A 17,589-nucleotide genomic window follows, 5' to 3' on the forward strand; every position below is an offset into this window, starting at 1 on the left:
TCTGGTGGGTTCAGTGCAAAGTGTTCCTAGGATTTTGATTGGCTAAGCTGTTAGCAACACCAAAGGACAAGGATCCGTAACCAAGGAGGAGTGGATACTGTGCAGAAGGGCAGATTGCACAATACCCTGTGATGACCTGATAGGCCAGGGTGTCACATTTGCATTAAAGAGATCAACAGAGGTTCAATGCAGTCCTATGAGACCTGATAGTGTTACGCTGGTTTCACATCAGCGTTTTCCTGCCGCACTGCCAGATCCGGCATAAGTGTAGTACAGTTCAATACAGTTCACTGGCAAGCTCCGGGCACATGCAGTCATGTGACCGGAGCATGTGACAGCATGTGACCGGGGCTTGCCGCACTGTCTGTGGACTGTTTTGAACTGTACTGTACTTGTGCCGGATGTGGCAGTGTGGCAGAAAAACGCTGATGTGAAACCAGCCTTATATGGGTTTTTCAAGGGCAATTACAGGTTTTGCTCTATTGAGAATTTTTGGGAAAATTTGACAAAGCAGATTTTGTTGATTTTGAAAAGATTTAATTAAGTCTAATCCATTTATTAGGATAACTTTCATTTGTGTAATAATCTTGAATTTACCTTCATGAACTCTGTGACACATGTATGTGAAAAATGAAGCAACCTTTTTACAATGGTTTTTCTAGTAGACATTGCAGAAAAAGCTAATGTTTTTCAAGCCATATTTCCTCTAAAAACACTAGACGAAAGAGAAATGTAGGATTTAATTTTTCTTGTCTGCCACTTCATTACTGACACTACATTATAGCAATTATAATTACTAAAAGGCAAACCACAAGAAAAGACATTTAATAAAATACTGCAGGAACACACAAATCAGTTATCCCCTGACCTTCAAAGCAGTGCGCAAAGAACTAATAGATAAAACTGATCTGTCGGATCAAACGAAGAATGCAGTTATTCTGTATTCTTTTTCTAATTAGTCGAGATGCATTCAAAACTTCAGTTCCTTTCGTTTCAATAAATTCTTGAAAGAACACCTTCTAGGTTAACATATTTTTGGATCCTTTGTAAATTGTTTAAAAATCAGTTGCAGTCAGGGATAGCCTTAAGGACCTTACAGTGCATCAAGTATCACTACTGAAAGCACTGAAATACATTGGAATTTACAACCCGAAATTTGAGAGCCGTCAAACTTACAGTATGAAAAAGTAGTTGAATAGAAATCATATTTCTTCCCCACTATATTTAGTTGAAAACATTACCGCTATTAATTTTGTACACTATATTTATTTTATACTTTATAAGAATGATATTTATAGAAAATTCAGCACAGAGGTTAAAATTATGCTGGCACGGGCTACAGTAAAAGGTAATTAAAAAAAATACTCAAAGGCACACACGTGCACAAGTGTGAACATATAAACGCTTGCACCGCTAACCTCAAGCAGCATGACTAAATTGGTCAAAGGCAGTAGGACCAAGGTAGATCCTTACAGGATGGCATATATCCTTCCAACATAGGAGGAAAATGATGACAGAGCCTTATCCTCATGGATTCATGTCTTTTTACATCAATTAAGAGATGTGCTCCCCAGACCATCCGGGGGCATCACAGCTCTGGACCAGATCCTATGCAGAGGACAATAAAACTTTCACACTGAACTGCAGCAATATTTTTGGCCACAACAGTTTATCCTCTTGCCATAGTGATAGTTCTTCACATAACTTGTTTTATTTACTGCCCCATTCCATGTCCTGTTGTGTATAAATATGTGACTCTTCAGATTTTGTGTTATATTGAGCCTGAAGAAGAGACCTGAGTAGTCTCGAAAGCTTGCTATTATTACCATCTTTTCAGTTAGCCATTAAAAGGTATCAACCGCTGAGGACTTCAGTTCTTTTAAACAATTTTTTGCCTTATCCTCAGCAGTTTCTCATCTGTAACTTAATACACTGCAGTGCAGCTGTAAACAAACATCTACTAAAATCCACAGCATGAAGACCAAAATCATTCCAGGAATGGTGAGTCAGAAAGCCATGGACCCCATAGGGGGGAGGGGCGACATGACCAGAGGGAAGGGAGGGAGTGAGGGGTTAATAAAGTGAATTAAAGGGCATTATGGGCCCTTATAGGGGATTGGTGGAATAGGGTCACTGTAGGGTGGGGAGGGGGCTAGTATATAAGCTATAGGGGAGGGGTCTTACCTTCCTTGTGACTCCGGACAGCAAAGGATTCCGACCTGACCAACGGCATGGCGGACCTCCAGGAACGGGACAGGATGATCCGATCAGCGATGGCGGTGCACGGGGCCCAGGCAGTGCAGTCCCACTTCAGGGCTGCCTGGGGTTTCCCCGTCGGCACCTGCCCCTTGTCCCCCCCTCGGCCGCGGGCGGCGTTCCAGGCCCAACCCCCCATCAGGTATTCCCCGGGCGCAGGGGGGGGCAAGGAGGCACAGTGAGAGCCCCCCTCGGGACCCTCCGCGGCGGGGCGGGCAGCGGCTGCTTCCAGCGTCTGCCCGGCCGCAGGGAGGAATCTCCGGCGAGGCCGCGGCGGCCGCAAAGGGGGCGTGGCCAGCCCGGGGCCTTCTCCTGATGTCGGGCCTCGGGCTGGAGTGAAGAGCCCAGCGGCGTCTCCCGGCCGGGAGCGAGCCCGGCGACGATCTGAGGCCAGCGGCGGCCTGGACGGAGGCGGGCCCGGCCTGGGGCCTACTTCCGGTCCCAGGCCTCGGGCTCAATTTAACAGGCCAGCGGCAGCCCGGGACCGGGGGCGTGCCCAGCGGAGATCGGACACTTCGAGAGGGGGCGTGCCCAGCCTGGGGCCTGCTCCTGGTGACGGGCACCCTGCGGTGGGACACGGCCCTGCGGCAGCTTCCAACTGGGAGCGGGCCCAGCAGTTGAATGAGGCCAGCAGTACCCCCCGTGGGTGGCGGGGGGGCTGGGCGCAGGCAGCCAGCGGGGGGACCGGTGTGTGCAGGCGGCACCCGGATACCCGTGAGGCTGCGGGGAGCGGGGGGGACGGCAGGAGCCCTGCGGTTCCCGCCAGGTCCCTCAGGTCATCAGTACTGCGCTCGGCAGCAGCGGTCTCCCCCTCCCGGGGAGGACCCAGCGGGATGCCACGGTTGGGGCCCCTGGAGGGCTGGAGGCGACGGTGGGGAGCCCCCTGAGCTCGGGGAGAGGCACCTCCAGGAAGAGGATTCGGTCAGCGGCGGCCCGGGGGACAGGACGGTCTCGCGGGCTGTCGCCGCATAGGAAGCAACGGATGCCCACCGCCAGTGCCCACGCGGCGGCCCAGGAGGGCGGCCGTGGTGGAGGGGATGCATCGGCTGCGTCCTCTGGAGCTGGAACGGTGGAGGACGTCTACAGCGAGGAAGAAGAGGGAGCCCTCAGGTCGGGGGACGAATCTGACGAGCAGATGGCGGAGGACGTCGCGGTACCTTTTTCCATTTCTGCGCCACGGTCGGGTGAGCTAGCCGTGGATTCGGCATTGCTTGCGGCGCGGGGTGCTAGTTTTGGGGAGGTGGCTGCGGGCACGGCAGCGCCAGGGGGGGTCAGCATTGCTTAGTCAGTTTCTGGGCTTGTTGCAGGGTTTAGCGCGCGCGCCGGCAGCAGCAGCGGCCTGGACGGGTCGGCGGTGGATGGCGCAGCGTCGGTCAGCAGCGAGGCGGCGCCGGTAGGGACGGGTGCGGTTGGTGGAGTAGTGGAGCCCGCGGGTAAAACAGCGGTAGGAAAGGAGAAGGAAAAGGAGGATGAGGTGGTGCGTTTGGATGATAGGGCCAAGTTTACGTGTGCTTTGAGGGACCGTTAAGGGCTCACCTCAAGAAAGAGGTGAGGGACAAGATTTGGAAGGGGGAGTATGTGGAGATATTTTCCCTGCTACCCCTGGAAAAATCTAATCTGGACAGGGTGAAGCCGAGCGACTCCAAGAAGGAAAGGGAAGAGGAAGAGAAACGCCGTTATAGGCTCATTCCTCGTTCCTTTTTCCAATTGGCTGCAGGCGTTCGCAATTTTGGCAAGTGTAATAGGGGAAAAGGAGCCGGAGCACTGCTCGGCTCTGTTTGGTTATCTGGATGCAATTGGGGAGGTGTATCGCACGTACAGGGGCTTGTCATGGCGGCGGTATGATTTGCAGTTTAGGCAGCGGAAGGCGTTGCGGCACGGCATGCGGTGGGACCACAAGGACATTTTCTTATGGATGTGTTTCATGGCGGCCCCGAGCCAGCCCTTTCGTGGCGGCGCCGGGGGGAACGGGAGCCGGGCCCTCGGGTACCCAGAAGAAGGGATTGTGCTGGCAAGTTAACGACGGCCAGTGCAAATTTGTTGCAGCATGCAGGTTCGAGCATGAGTGCTCCGGCTGCGGGGGGGGACATAGTTTTTTCCAAATGTTTTAAAAAAAAAAAGGGAAAGGCAAGGATGGGGACGGGTTCGGTAAAAGGGAGGACGCCGGTGAAAATAGGGGCGATGGCGCCGTTTTTTAAATAGCTATCCGGACGGGGCAGCGGCGTCAATTTTTGTGGTTTGGTTTTTTATACGGTTTTCAGATTCCGTCGGCGGTTGAGGCATTGCCTCCGGTTTGTCGTACTTTACGGTCGGCGAGGAACCACCCTATGGTTGTGGGTGGGAAGTTGGGGAAAGAGGTTGAGTTGGGAAGGATGGGGGGTCCATTTGAGAGCCCGCCGTGCAGTAATCTGGTGGTGTCCCTGTTGGGGGTGGTGCCAAAGAAGGAGCCGAATAAATTTCGGCTCATCCATCATCTGTCATTTCCGGAGGGGTCGTCAGTGAATGATGGCATCGCGCCAGAATTGTCGGCAGTGTACTACGTCTCGTTTGACAAAGCGCTGGACTTGGTACGGGCGGCGGGACGCGGTGCATTGATGGCAAAGGTGGATGTAGAATCGGCGTTTCGTTTGCTGCCGGTGCATCCGGAGAGCCAGCACCTTCTGGGTTGCTGGTGGGGTGATAAGTTTATGTTGATCGTTGTTTGCCTATGGGCTGTTCAATTTCTTGTTTGTATTTTGAGTAGAGTTGAGCGCGGTTCGCGGTTCGAGGTTCTCCAGTTCGGGGCTCGAGTGATTTTTGGGGGTGTTCTAGATCGAACTAGAACTCGAGCTTTTTTGCAAAAGCTCGATAGTTCTAGAAACGTTCGAGAACGGTTCTAGCAGCAAAAAGCAGGGCTTTTTACAGCTACAGTGTGCAGGAGCCATCGCTGGCAGCCTGCCACAAGCTGGTAACCAAGATAAACATCGGGTATCCAAGCAAAGCGCTTTGGTTAGTAACCCGATGTTTATCCTAGTTACGTGCAGGAAGCCCACACTTCCCCGCTCAGCTCACTCCTCCCCCTCCTGCCCGCGGCATGTATTGTACACATACATACATACACACACACACACACACACACACTCTGCACACATGGTCCCGCTCGGCTTACCTGCGGTGATGAAGTCCCGCCATCCCGACCTCAGCGCTGTCACTGTCCTCCATGGCCGCCGCTTGTAACACCACCTCTCGCTTCCGACCCGAGACTGACTAGCGGTGACGTCACGGGCCTCTCGCGAGACTTGGTGTGAAGGCTCCGGTCATTGAACTCAGTGACAGGGGCTGTCAGTGTGCTGGAGATCAGCGCAGGTAATGTACCTCGCTGACAGCAGCACTTGTCATCCCCCTGCAGTGACCTGGGCTGACCCATTGATGTTAGCTCAGGTCACTGCACTGCTCTCCCAGCCAATGGGGAACATCCTGCTCTTCATTGACTGGGACAGTGTGGATCGTCATGGCAACCCCTTGGATTACACCAGACCTGGATTTGTTTTTTTTTCTAATAAATTGGTTAAAGAGGGAATGTTTTGGGGAGTGTTTTTTCAAATAAAAATGTGTTTGTCGTCTATTTTTTTTTATTACTGACTGGGTTGGTGATGTCGGGTATCTGATAGACGCCTGACCTCACCAACCCCAGGGCTTGATGCCAGGTGACTTACACATCTGGTATTAACCCCATATATTACCCCGTTTGCCACCGCACCAGGGCGCGGGATGAGCTGGGGCGAAGCACAAGGATTGGCGCATCTAATGGATGCGCCACTTCTGGGGCGGCTGCGGCCTGCTATTTTTAGGCTGGGGAGAGTCCAATAACCATGGACCTCCCTAGTCTGAGAATATCAGGCCCCAGCTGTCTGCTTTACCTTGGCTGGTGATCCAATTTTGGGGGGACCCCTACGTGTTTTTTTTTTAAATTATTTATTTAATTTAAAATAACAGCGTGGGGTGCCCTCAGTTTTGGATTACCAGCCAAGGTGAGGTTGCCAGCTGTGGTCTGCAGTCTGCAGCCGTCTGCTTTACCCTAGCTGGCTACAAAACTAGAGGGAATCCTACGTCATTTTTTTTTCATTTTTTTTTGGCTAAATACAAAGCTAAGCATCCCTTAGTGTCACATGAAAGGCACCAAAGGATGCTCCACTTTTTCTCCACTTTTTCTCCATTTTTTTCTCCACTTTTTCTCCACTTATTCTCCACTTATTCTCCACTTTTTCTCCATTTTTTTCTCCATTTTTTCTCCACTTATTCTCCATTTTTTCTCCACTTATTCTCCACTTATTCTCCACTTTTTCTCCACTTTTTCTCCACTTATTCTCCACTTATTCTCCACTTATTCTCAACTTTTTCAACATTTTTTTCTCCATTTTTTCTCCACTTATTCTCCACTTTTTCTCCACTTTTTCTCCACTTTTTCTACATTTTTTCTCCACTTTTTCTCCACTTTTTCTACATTTTTACTCCACTTTTTCTCCACTTTTTCTCCACTTTTTCTCCACTTTTTCTCCACTTTTTCTCCATTTTTTTCTCCATTTTTTCTCCACTTCTTCTCCACTTTTTCTCCACTTTTTCTCCATTTTTTTCTCCATTTTTTCTCCACTTATTCTCCACTTTTTCTCCACTTTTTCTACATTTTTTCTCCACTTTTTCTCCACTTTTTCTACATTTTTACTCCACTTTTTCTCCACTTTTTCTCCACTTTTTCTCCACTTTTTCTCCACTTTTTCTCCATTTTTTTCTCCATTTTTTCTCCACTTCTCCACTTTTTCTCCACTTTTTCTCCACTTTTTCTCCATTTTTTTCTCCATTTTTTCTCCACTTATTCTCCACTTTTTCTCCACTTTTTCTCCACTTATTCTCCACTTTTTCTCCACTTATTCTCCACTTTTTCTCCACTTTTTCCTCCACTTTTTCTCCACTTTTTCTCCATTTTTTTCTCCATTTTTTCTCCACTTATTCTCCACTTTTTCTCCACTTTTTCTCCACTTTTTCTCCACTTTTTCTCCATTTTTTTCTCCATTTTTTCTCCACTTATTCTCCACTTTTTCTCCACTTTTTCTCCACTTTTTCTACATTTTTTCTCCACTTTTTCTCCACTTTTTCTACATTTTTACTCCACTTTTTCTCCACTTTTTCTCCACTTTTTCTCCATTTTTTTCTCCATTTTTTCTCCACTTCTTCTCCACTTTTTCTCCACTTTTTCTCCATTTTTTTCTCCATTTTTTCTCCACTTATTCTCCACTTTTTCTCCACTTTTTCTCCACTTATTCTCCACTTTTTCTCCACTTTTTCTACATTTTTTCTCCACTTTTTCTCCACTTTTTCTACATTTTTTCTCCACTTTTTCTCCACTTTTTCTCCACTTTTTCTCCACTTTTTCTACATTTTTTCTCCACTTTTTCTCCACTTTTTCTACATTTTTTCTCCACTTTTTCTCCACTTTTTCTCCACTTTTTCTCCACTTTTTCTACATTTTTTCTCCACTTTTTCTCTACTTTTTCTATGGTCGGTCTACCCATTAGCTCTGCCATGCATACTGTAGCTCTACACCTACTGCACATGTTACTTTATGATTGACATCTCTTTCGTACCAGAGCTGTCTAAGCCTACTCTGACCCCATATTTGTCATTACTATATTGTCCTTGTACTGTATTATGACATTTGTATCATGTGTTTCATTCCTTGCTGTGTTGCAATTTTTTTGCTGCATCCCAATTGTACCTCTACATTGTTCGAGTTTATGTTATTGTTCTCTCACTCTTATGTGATACTGATTATTGTCATTTTTCATGATTACATGCAGATAAGTCCAATCTGACGAAGGCTCAGGCCGAAACGTCATTTGTAACTTGTTTTGGACAAAAACATATATGCTTATGAAAATTTTTTTTTCTTAATACCGACCAATAAAGAGTGATTTTGCATTACTATCCGTTGTGACTTACTGACTTAGTCTGGGAGATTTAGAGTGCCGAGGTTAATCACTAATTTTATCTATTATTTCCTCTGAGCACCTATATACCAGTGAGCAGAGCTTCCTCTACAGTAGTTCTCCTGATTAGGCATGCCCTTACCTCATGAGCAGGGCATTGCAGCTTTGGTAGCAACCATTACGACATGGACTCTGCTGCTGTGGACCCGAGAAGAGTGAGTGCAGATTCATTGCACCCACACTCCTCACATGAAGGGTCCGCACTCCTAGAAAATGGGGGATACGTTCCCTGAGTGTCTCCCCCCCATATTCTAGACAGTCCAGAGTCGTCGTGGGACCCCTTTATTTTTTTTCTTACAATAAATTGGTGAAAGAGGAAATGTTTTGGGGACTGTTTTTTCAAATAAATTTCTTTTGTCGATTTTTTTGTTTTTGTTAGTACTGACAGTTTATGATGTTGGGTATCTAATAGACGCCATGACATCACAAACTGCTGGGCTTGATCTCAGGTGACTTTACAGCTAGTATCAACCCGATTTATTACCCCGTTTGCCACTGCACCAGGGCACGGGATGAGCTGGGGTGAAGCGCCAGGATTGGCGCATCTAGTGGATGCGCCACGTCTGGGGTGCCTGCGGCCTGCTATTTTTAGGCTGTGAAGGCCCAATAACTATGGACCTTCCCACCCTGAGAATACCAGACCACAGCTGTCCGCTTTACCTTGGCTGGTGATCCAATTTGGGGGGGACCCTACTTTTATTGTGTAATTATTAATATTTATAAAATAATTATAAAAAAGAGCCTGAGGGGACCTCCACATTGGATCCCCAACCACGGTAAAGCTGCCAGCTGTGGTTTTCAGGCTACAGCCGTCTGCTTTACCCTAGCTGGCTATCAAAAATGGGGGGACCCAACGTCATTTTTTTTTTAACTATTTTTTAAATAGAAAAAATTAATGGGCTTCCCTGTATTTTGATTGCCAACCAAGGTAACGGCAGGCAGATGGGGGTGGCAACCCATAGCTGTCTGCTTTATCTGCGCTGAGAATCAAAAATACCAGGAGCGCTACGTCATTTTTTTAAAGATTTATTTTTACAGCACTGTCCAGCAATAAAAATACAGGGAAGCCCATTTTGTTTTTAGTTATTTAAATAAATAATTAAAAAAAATATATATGGGCTCCTGCTGCATTTTTTGTATTGCTAGCTAAGGGTAATCCAAGCAGCTACTGGCTGCTAACCCCCACTGCTTGATGTTACCTTCAATGGCAATGGAAAATCCAGGGAAGCATTTTTTATTTTTTTTGCCAAAAAACTACAAAAAAAGAACGTGAGCTTCGCCATATTTTTGTATGCTAGCCAGGTATAGCAGGCAGGTGCTGGAAGAGTTGGATACAGTGCCAGAAGATGGCGCTTCTATGAAAATGCCATTTTCTGAGGCGGCTGCAGACTGCAATTCGCAGCAGTGGGGCCCAGAAAGCTCAGGCCAACCTGTGCTGCGGATTCCAATCCCCAGCTGCCTAGTTGTGAAATTCATGAAATAATAAAAAAAGGGCTTCCCTTTATTTTTGGTTCTCAGCCGGGTACAAATAGGCAACTGGGGGTTGGGGGCAGCCGTACCTGCCTGCTGTACCTGGCTAGCATACAAAAATATGGCGAAGCCCACATAATTTTTTCAGGGGGCAAAAAACTTCTGCATACAGTCCTGGAAGGAGTACGCTGAGCCTTGTAGTTCTGCAGCTGCTGTCTGTCTGGAGAAGAGCAGACAGCAGCTGCAGAACTACAAGGCTCAGCATACTCCATCCAGGACTGTATGCAGAATTTTTTTGCCCACCAAAAAAATGACGTGGGCTTCGCCATATTTTTGTATGCTAGCCAGGTACAGCAGGCAGCGACGGGCTGCCTCCAACCCCCAGTTGCCTATTTGTACCCTGCTGGGAACCAAAAATATAGGGAAACCCGTTTTTTTTTAATTATTTCACTTATTTCATGAAATAATTAAAAAACAAATGACGTGAGCTTCGCCCCATTTTTGTGTCCAGCCGGGTACAACTAGGCAGCTGGGGATTGGAATCCGCAGCACAGGCTAACCCGAGGTTTCTGGGCGCCTCTGCTGCGGATTTCAGTCCGCAGCCGTCCCAGAAAATGGCGCTCTCATAGAAGCGCCATCATCTGGCGCTGTATCCAACTCTTCCAACAGCCCTGAAGCCGGGTGGCTTGTTGGGTAATCATGAGTTAATACTGGCTTTGTTTTACTAGCCAGTATTAAGCCAGAGATTCTTAATGTCAGGCACGTTTGACCCGGCCATTAAGAATCTCCAATAAAGGGTTAAAAAAACCACCACACAGAGAAAAAATACTTTAATAGAAATAAATACACAGACACACTTAGAGACGCCATCTTTATTACCCCCTGTCAGCCCTCCACGATCCTGCTCTTCTGTCTTCTTTCTAGTGTAGTAGTAGTGACGATTGTAGTGAGGAAGGATGAGGTTCACAAGCTCATCACTTGGGGCTGGGGAACCTCATCCTCACTACAATGCTCACTACAATCGTGCAGCCTTCACTCCGTGAGTGAACAGTGCTGGCTGTCAGCGGTAACAGCGGTACCGCTGACAGACGCGTTACCATAGCAATGGTGCTCTCGGAGCCGCGGTTAGCGGTGACGACACCGCTAACTGCGTTGCTATGGCAACGGTGATCTCCGTTAATGACCGGCTGTGTCAGCCGGTCCCTAACGGAACGGGGAGTCGACCGTGTGGTAGAGCATGTCCCCGGTACACGGCGATACACATATGTGCACCGTGTACCGGAGAGATGCACTCGCAGGTCCTACATGACGTGTCATAGTCATGTGACCAGTCTGTAGCCAATGAGATAATAGCCACGTGACTGGTCACATGGCTATTTTGACGTCACGATAGGTCCTGCATCTCTGCTGGCAGTGCCGGTCGCCGGGAGGATTCAGCGATCATCGGATGGAATAGCGGCAGGAGACAGAGTGCAGAAGGGATCGCGGGGACCGGTAAGTGTTATGGCAATGTTTATTAACTGTTTGTGTACATTTATCATGCATTTTTATGTGTTTGTTATTGCCTCCCATTATAGCCTATACGTTCGAGTTCGGTTCATCGAACGTTCGACGAACTGAACTTGAACGGGACCTCCGTTCGGCGAACCGCCTCGAGCCGAACCGGGACCAGTTCGCTCATCTCTAATTTTGAGGCGTTTAGTTCCTTTGTTGAGTGGGTGGTGCGGGACGTATCTGGCTTGTCCTCCATTATTCACTATCTAGATGATTTTCTTGGTGTCGGTCTGGCGGGATCCATGGTTTGCGCTGGCTCGTTGTTCACCTTACTGAGAGTGGCGGATAGCTTTGGGATCCCTTTGGCACAGGATAAATCGGAGGGGTCGGCGCCGGTTATGCGGTTTTTTGGGGATTGAGATTGTCTCTTTGGGCTATGGAATGCAGGCTGCCGGAGGGGAAGATGGTGGACTTGTGGTGAGCGGTAGCAGCAATGCTGGCAGCACGGAAAGTGCGGCTGAAGGTGGTGCAGTCTTTGCTCGGGAAGTTGAACTTTGCGTGCAGGATTATGCCAATGGGGCGGGTGTTCGCCAGGATTTTAGCTGCAGCTATGGCAGGCGTACGGTCCCCGGCGCACTTTGTGCGGGTCACGCGGGAGATCAAGGAGGATTTTCTGGTTTGGGATGTTTTCTTGCAACGTTTTAACAGCCGAGCCTTGTGGTTGAAGAAGGTGGTGCCCAATGGTGCGCTGGAACTGTACAGGGACGCGGCCGGGTCGGCGGGTTTCATCGCCCCCTTCTTTAGGGACATTGGTACGTTGGGAGGTGGCCTGAGGAATGGCGGCAGGTTGGTCTGGTAAGGAATCTGGCCTTGCTTTAGTTATTTCCGATCGTGGTGGCGGTGGAATTGTGGGGGTCGCAATTTTCGGGATGTAAAGTGTGCTATTCACTGCGATAATCAGGCGGTTGTGCATGCGATAAACAGCTTGTCAGCAAAGTCCGGACCGGTAGTGGCTTATCTGCGGCATTTGGTGCTCAAGTGTTTACTGTGGAACATTCATGTGGTTGCGAAACATGTGGCGGGGGTTGATGACGGGGTGGCGGACGCTTTATCTCGTTTTCAGTTCCACAGGTTGCAGGAGTTAATGCCGGGGCGGACGAGATCGGAGCGGTGTGTCCAGAGGACTTGTGGAGCCTGGTGAGGCATTGATTGCGGGTTTAATTTAGGAATTCGGTGACCGAGGTGACTTGGGGCCGTTATGCTAAAGTGTGGGTTGAGTGGCAGGAGATGCTGGGAGTTATGTTTGGTGACGGGCGAGCAAATTACTTGTTGGCGCTACTGGCATTGGTGAGCGAGGATTTCAGGGCTGGGAAGTCAGCATCAGCAATGATACTTAGGGTGGCGGCCTTTTGGTTGAAGGTCAGGGGTGAGTGGGGCGTGTCGCGGGATTTCGGGTGCGGCAGGCCTTGAAGGTTTTTCATAAAGGGGCGAAGGAGCGGGACACTAGGCGGCCCGTTTCTTTGGTTTTGTTACGGCGATTAGTGGATGGTTTGCGGGACATTTGTGTCTCAGTTTATGTGAGGGTGCTTTTGAAACGACTTTTGTGTTAGCCTTTTTTTTTTTTGGGGCGTTGGTGAGCCCTTCCAGGTTCAGGGGGGGTGGTCTGATGTCCGAGGTTGTGGCAGTGGTGGGACGGAGAGTAGAGTGTCAGCTTAAGCGGTCCAAAACAGACCAGATGGGTCGAGGCAGGTTGGTTGTGATGTACGCTTTGCAAGGGGATGAGTTGTGCCCGGTGCAGATGGTGAGGAAGTTTTGCGGCCTGGGGGCGGTCTTCCGGGCCCGCTGTTATGGCACGTGGATGGGTCTTGGTTGTCTCATTACCAGTTTGTGGCCGTACTAAGGAGTTGTTTGCGCTGTGCGGGGGAATGCCCAGGAGATTACGGGTCTCATTCCTTCAGGATCGGGGCGGCTGCGGAGGCTTCGCGTTGGGGCCTGGGTGATGACATGGTGAGACGAATCGGTTGGTGGGAGTCTTATCGTTTTCGGGGGTTATGTGCGCCCACAGTTGTTGTCCCAGTGAGGGCTTTATAGAGTTGTTGGTTGTGGCTTTGTCGGGGTTCCTTGCTGCAAATTGGAGTTGGTGGGGTTTTTTGTTTATTAAAGTTGTTTCTTTGGTTGTAGGAAGCTGCCTGATATGGATTCTGGGGCACTCCTTCATGTTCTGGGGGGCCAGTCGGGCCGACGCTCGCCCGAATGGTCGGCAGTTGGATGTGGACAGATCGCTTGCGTTGGTCAAGTGGTTCGGTGTGCGGGGCATGGAATGGAGCAGGGTCGTGCCAGAGTTTGAATACTATTGCAGGGTGGATGGACCTCCGAACGTGTTGGTTTTTGCACGTGGGGGGGAAATGACTTGGGAGCGCGGGCATCACGTGATTTGATCAGGGACATCAAGATGGATCTATTGCGTTTATGGACCAGGTATCCGGGTTTGATAGTGGTATGGTCGGATATTGTGGCCACATTGGTGTGGAGGGGGGCACGGTAAGTTGAGAAGCTTAATCGCGCCCGGGCTCAAGTGAACAGGGTGGTTGCGCGTTTCGTGCGGAGAAACGGTGGTATTGTAGTGCGACATGCGGATCTGGAGTCGCGAAGTGGCAGTTTCGGAGGGGTGATGGGGTTCACCTTAATGAGATTAGTTCTGATCTATGGGCCTTGGGTTTGCGTGATGGTGGAGCAAGCTTTGGGTGTGTGGCGGGTCCAGGCCACGTAAGGTGTCACGTGTCCTGTCCTGTGGCGGGGGTAGGTCTGGTCCAGAGGCGGTTGTAAGGGATTGGTGGCTGGACTGAGAGGCACTGTCTTGGTATGGTGTCTCCGGGTTCCGGTAAATTGCAGGCACGGGGTTCTGCAAAGTTTGGGGGGTATTAATCCACGGGGTGATTAATACCTCATCTCTGGGTCGGAGTGTTGCGGCCAGGGATATTGGTGGAGGAAGTGGTTTCTGGACCGGGCCTACATGGGGTTACATGTACAGTTATTATTTATGTGTTACCTATTATTTGTTTGGGGTCGCCCGTTGGACGGCGCCCCCTTGTGTTAGAATGTTAATAATAGGTAATAAAAGGCTGCTGTGGCCAATTTGTTTAACCAAGTCGCATGCAGTCGGTGTGTTATTTATTAGGTTAAGTTGGGTATACTAACCATCACGACCGGAGAATCCTTCCTCAGTGGTCAAGAAAGCCATGGACCCCATAGGGGGGAGGGGCGACATGACCAGAGGGAAGGGAGGGAGTGAGGGGTTAATAAAGTGAATTAAAGGGCATTATGGGCCCTTATAGGGGATTGGTGGAATAGGGTCACTGTAGGGTGGGGAGGGGGCTAGTATATAAGCTATAGGGCAGGGGTCTTACCTTCCTTGTGACTCCGGACAGCAAAGGATTCCCGCCCTTGTGTTTTGCGAGTTCGTTTTGGCTATGTTTCTTTTTTTTTTAAAAAAGTAAAAAAAAAGAAAACAAAAATGAGAAAATGAAATGATGCAGTTTAAAAGAAAAAAAAAAAAAAAAAAGGAATACAGGTTTAAAAGAGTTGTATGTTCTGTCGCAGCAGCGGGGGTAGGTCTGGTCCAGAGGCGGTTGTAAGGGATTGGTGGCTGGACTGAGAGGCACTGTCTTGGTATGGTGTCTCCGGGTTCCGGTAAATTGCAGGCACGGGGTTCTGCAAAGTTTGGGGGGTATTAATCCACGGGGTGATTAATACCTCATCTCTGGGTCGGAGTGTTGCGGCCAGGGATATTGGTGGAGGAAGTGGTTTCTGGACCGGGCCTACATGGGGTTACATGTACAGTTATTATTTATGTGTTACCTATTATTTGTTTGGGGTCGCCCGTTGGACGGCGCCCCCTTGTGTTAGAATGTTAATAATAGGTAATAAAAGGCTGCTGTGGCCAATTTGTTTAACCAAGTCGCATGCAGTCGGTGTGTTATTTATTAGGTTAAGTTGGGTATACTAACCATCACGACCGGAGAATCCTTCCTCAGTGGTCAAGCCTTGCTCTCCAAGAATGATGAAATAACTACTATCATGTAAACTGCTCCCCTCCAAAGATGACAAAATAAAAAAACCCTTATCGGTGAATATATATGGAACTCAGGGGTAAGTTCTAAACTTTCTCAACATATGACCAAGTCTCTAGTATGGATTACATGCAGATTTAAAGTGTAACTGTATTTTTAATTTCATAAATCAATACTACACATGAAAATAAGCAACTTTATATTATATCTAAGCAGATCAATTTACTTCTTTTTCTGCCAGAATTGATCAGTCATTATCAAACTTCTCAATTCTGAGGTGAAATCTTTATTCACTAAAGACTTTCCCTTTACTGAGATAGGAGATGGTAGTTGTTACACCTATGTCAGCTACAAGTCACTGTGCATTGGCCACAGAGGACATCACACAGCATGGGAGAGGTGGAAAGTGAGATTTTTTTTAGGTTTTTTTTCATGCATTAGAGACAGAACAGGGACAATACACTATGTGCAGAATTATTAGGCAAATGAGTATTTTGATCACATGATACTTTTAATACATGTTGTCCTACTCCAAGCTGTGTAGGCTTGAGAGCCAACTACCAATTAAGTAAATCAGGTGATGTGCATCTCTGTAATGAGGCGGGGTGTGGTGTAATGATAGCAACACCCTATATAAGGTGTGCTTAATTATTAGGCAACTTCATTTCCTCTGGCAAAATGGGTCAGAAAAGAGATTTGACGGACTCTGAAAAGTCCGAAATTGTGAGATGTCTTGCAGAGGGATGCCGCAGTCTTGAAATTGCCAAACGTTTGAAGCGTGATCACTGAACAATCAAGCTTTTCTTGACAAATAGCCAACAGGGTCACAAGAAGCGTGATTGGCAAAGAAAGGCGCAAAATAACTGCCCATGAATTGAGGAAAATCAAGCGTGAAGCTGCCAAGACGCCATTTGCCACCAGTTTGGCCATATTTCAGAGCTTCAACATTACTGGAGTATCAAAAAGCCCAAGGTGTGCCATACTCAGGGACATGGCCAAGGTAAGGAAGGCTGAAAAACGACCACCTTTGAATGAGAAACATAAGATAAAACGTCAAGACTGGGCCAACAAATATCTTAAGACTGATTTTTCAAAGGTTTTATGGACTAATGAAATAAGAGTGACTCTTGATGGGCCAGATGGATGGGCCAGAGGCTGGTGAGACACCAGAAAGGTGGAGGTGTGGTACTGGTATGGGCTACTATCATCAAAGATGAACTTGTGGGACCTTTTCAGGTTGAGGATGGAGTGAAGCTCAACTCCCAGACCTACTTCCAGTTTTTGGAAGACAACTTCTTCAAGCAGTGGTACAGGAAGTAGTTGGTATAGTTCAAGAAAAACATGATTTTCATGCAGGACAATGCTCCATCACATGCATCCAACTACTCCACAGCGTGGCTGGCCAGTAAAGATCTAAAAGATGAAAAAATGACATGGCCCCCTTGTTCACCTGATCTGAACCCTGTGGTCCCTCATAGAATGTAAGATCTACAGGGAGGGAAAACAGTACACCTCTCGGAACAGTGTCTGGGAAGCTGTGGTGGCTGCTGTACGCAATGTTGAACTTAAACAGATCAAGCAACTGACAGAATCTATGGATGATAGGCTGTTGAGTGTCATCATAAAGAAAGGTGGCTATATTGGTCACTAATTTTTTGGGGTTTTGTTTTTGCATGTCAGAAATGTTTATTTCTAAATTTTGTGCAGTAATATTGGTTTACCTGGTGAAAAGTGATATGGGAATATATTTGATTTTTATTAAGTTGCCTAATAATTCTGCACAGTAATAGTTACCTGCACAAACAGATATTCTCCTAAGATAGCCAAATCTAAAAAAAAAACAACACCCCAACTTCCAAAAATATTAAGCTTTGATATTTATGAGTCTTTTGGGTTGTTTGAGAACATAGTTGTTGAATAATAATAAAAAAAAGTCCTATAAAAACCAACTTGCCTAATAATTCTGCACACGGTGTATATATTAGGAATGGGCCCAGAGCCAAGGATGGGTGACATATATACCAGGATAGGGACATAGATACTAGGATGGGTGACATATGTTACAGGATGAGGATCATATACACCAGGTTGTGGGACATTTGTACCAGGATGGGGATTATGTATACCAGGATAGGGGACATACATATCAGGATGGGCCCAGGTTGAGGGACATACATACCTGGTTGGGTCCAAGATAGGGAGGGACATTTATACCAAGATGGGGAACATTTATACCAAGATGGGGAACATATATAGCAGGAATTGGGCCTAAGATT

The sequence above is a fragment of the Anomaloglossus baeobatrachus genome, chromosome 2, assembly GCF_048569485.1.
Source record: "Anomaloglossus baeobatrachus isolate aAnoBae1 chromosome 2, aAnoBae1.hap1, whole genome shotgun sequence".
Classification (NCBI taxonomy): Eukaryota; Metazoa; Chordata; class Amphibia; order Anura; family Aromobatidae; genus Anomaloglossus; species Anomaloglossus baeobatrachus.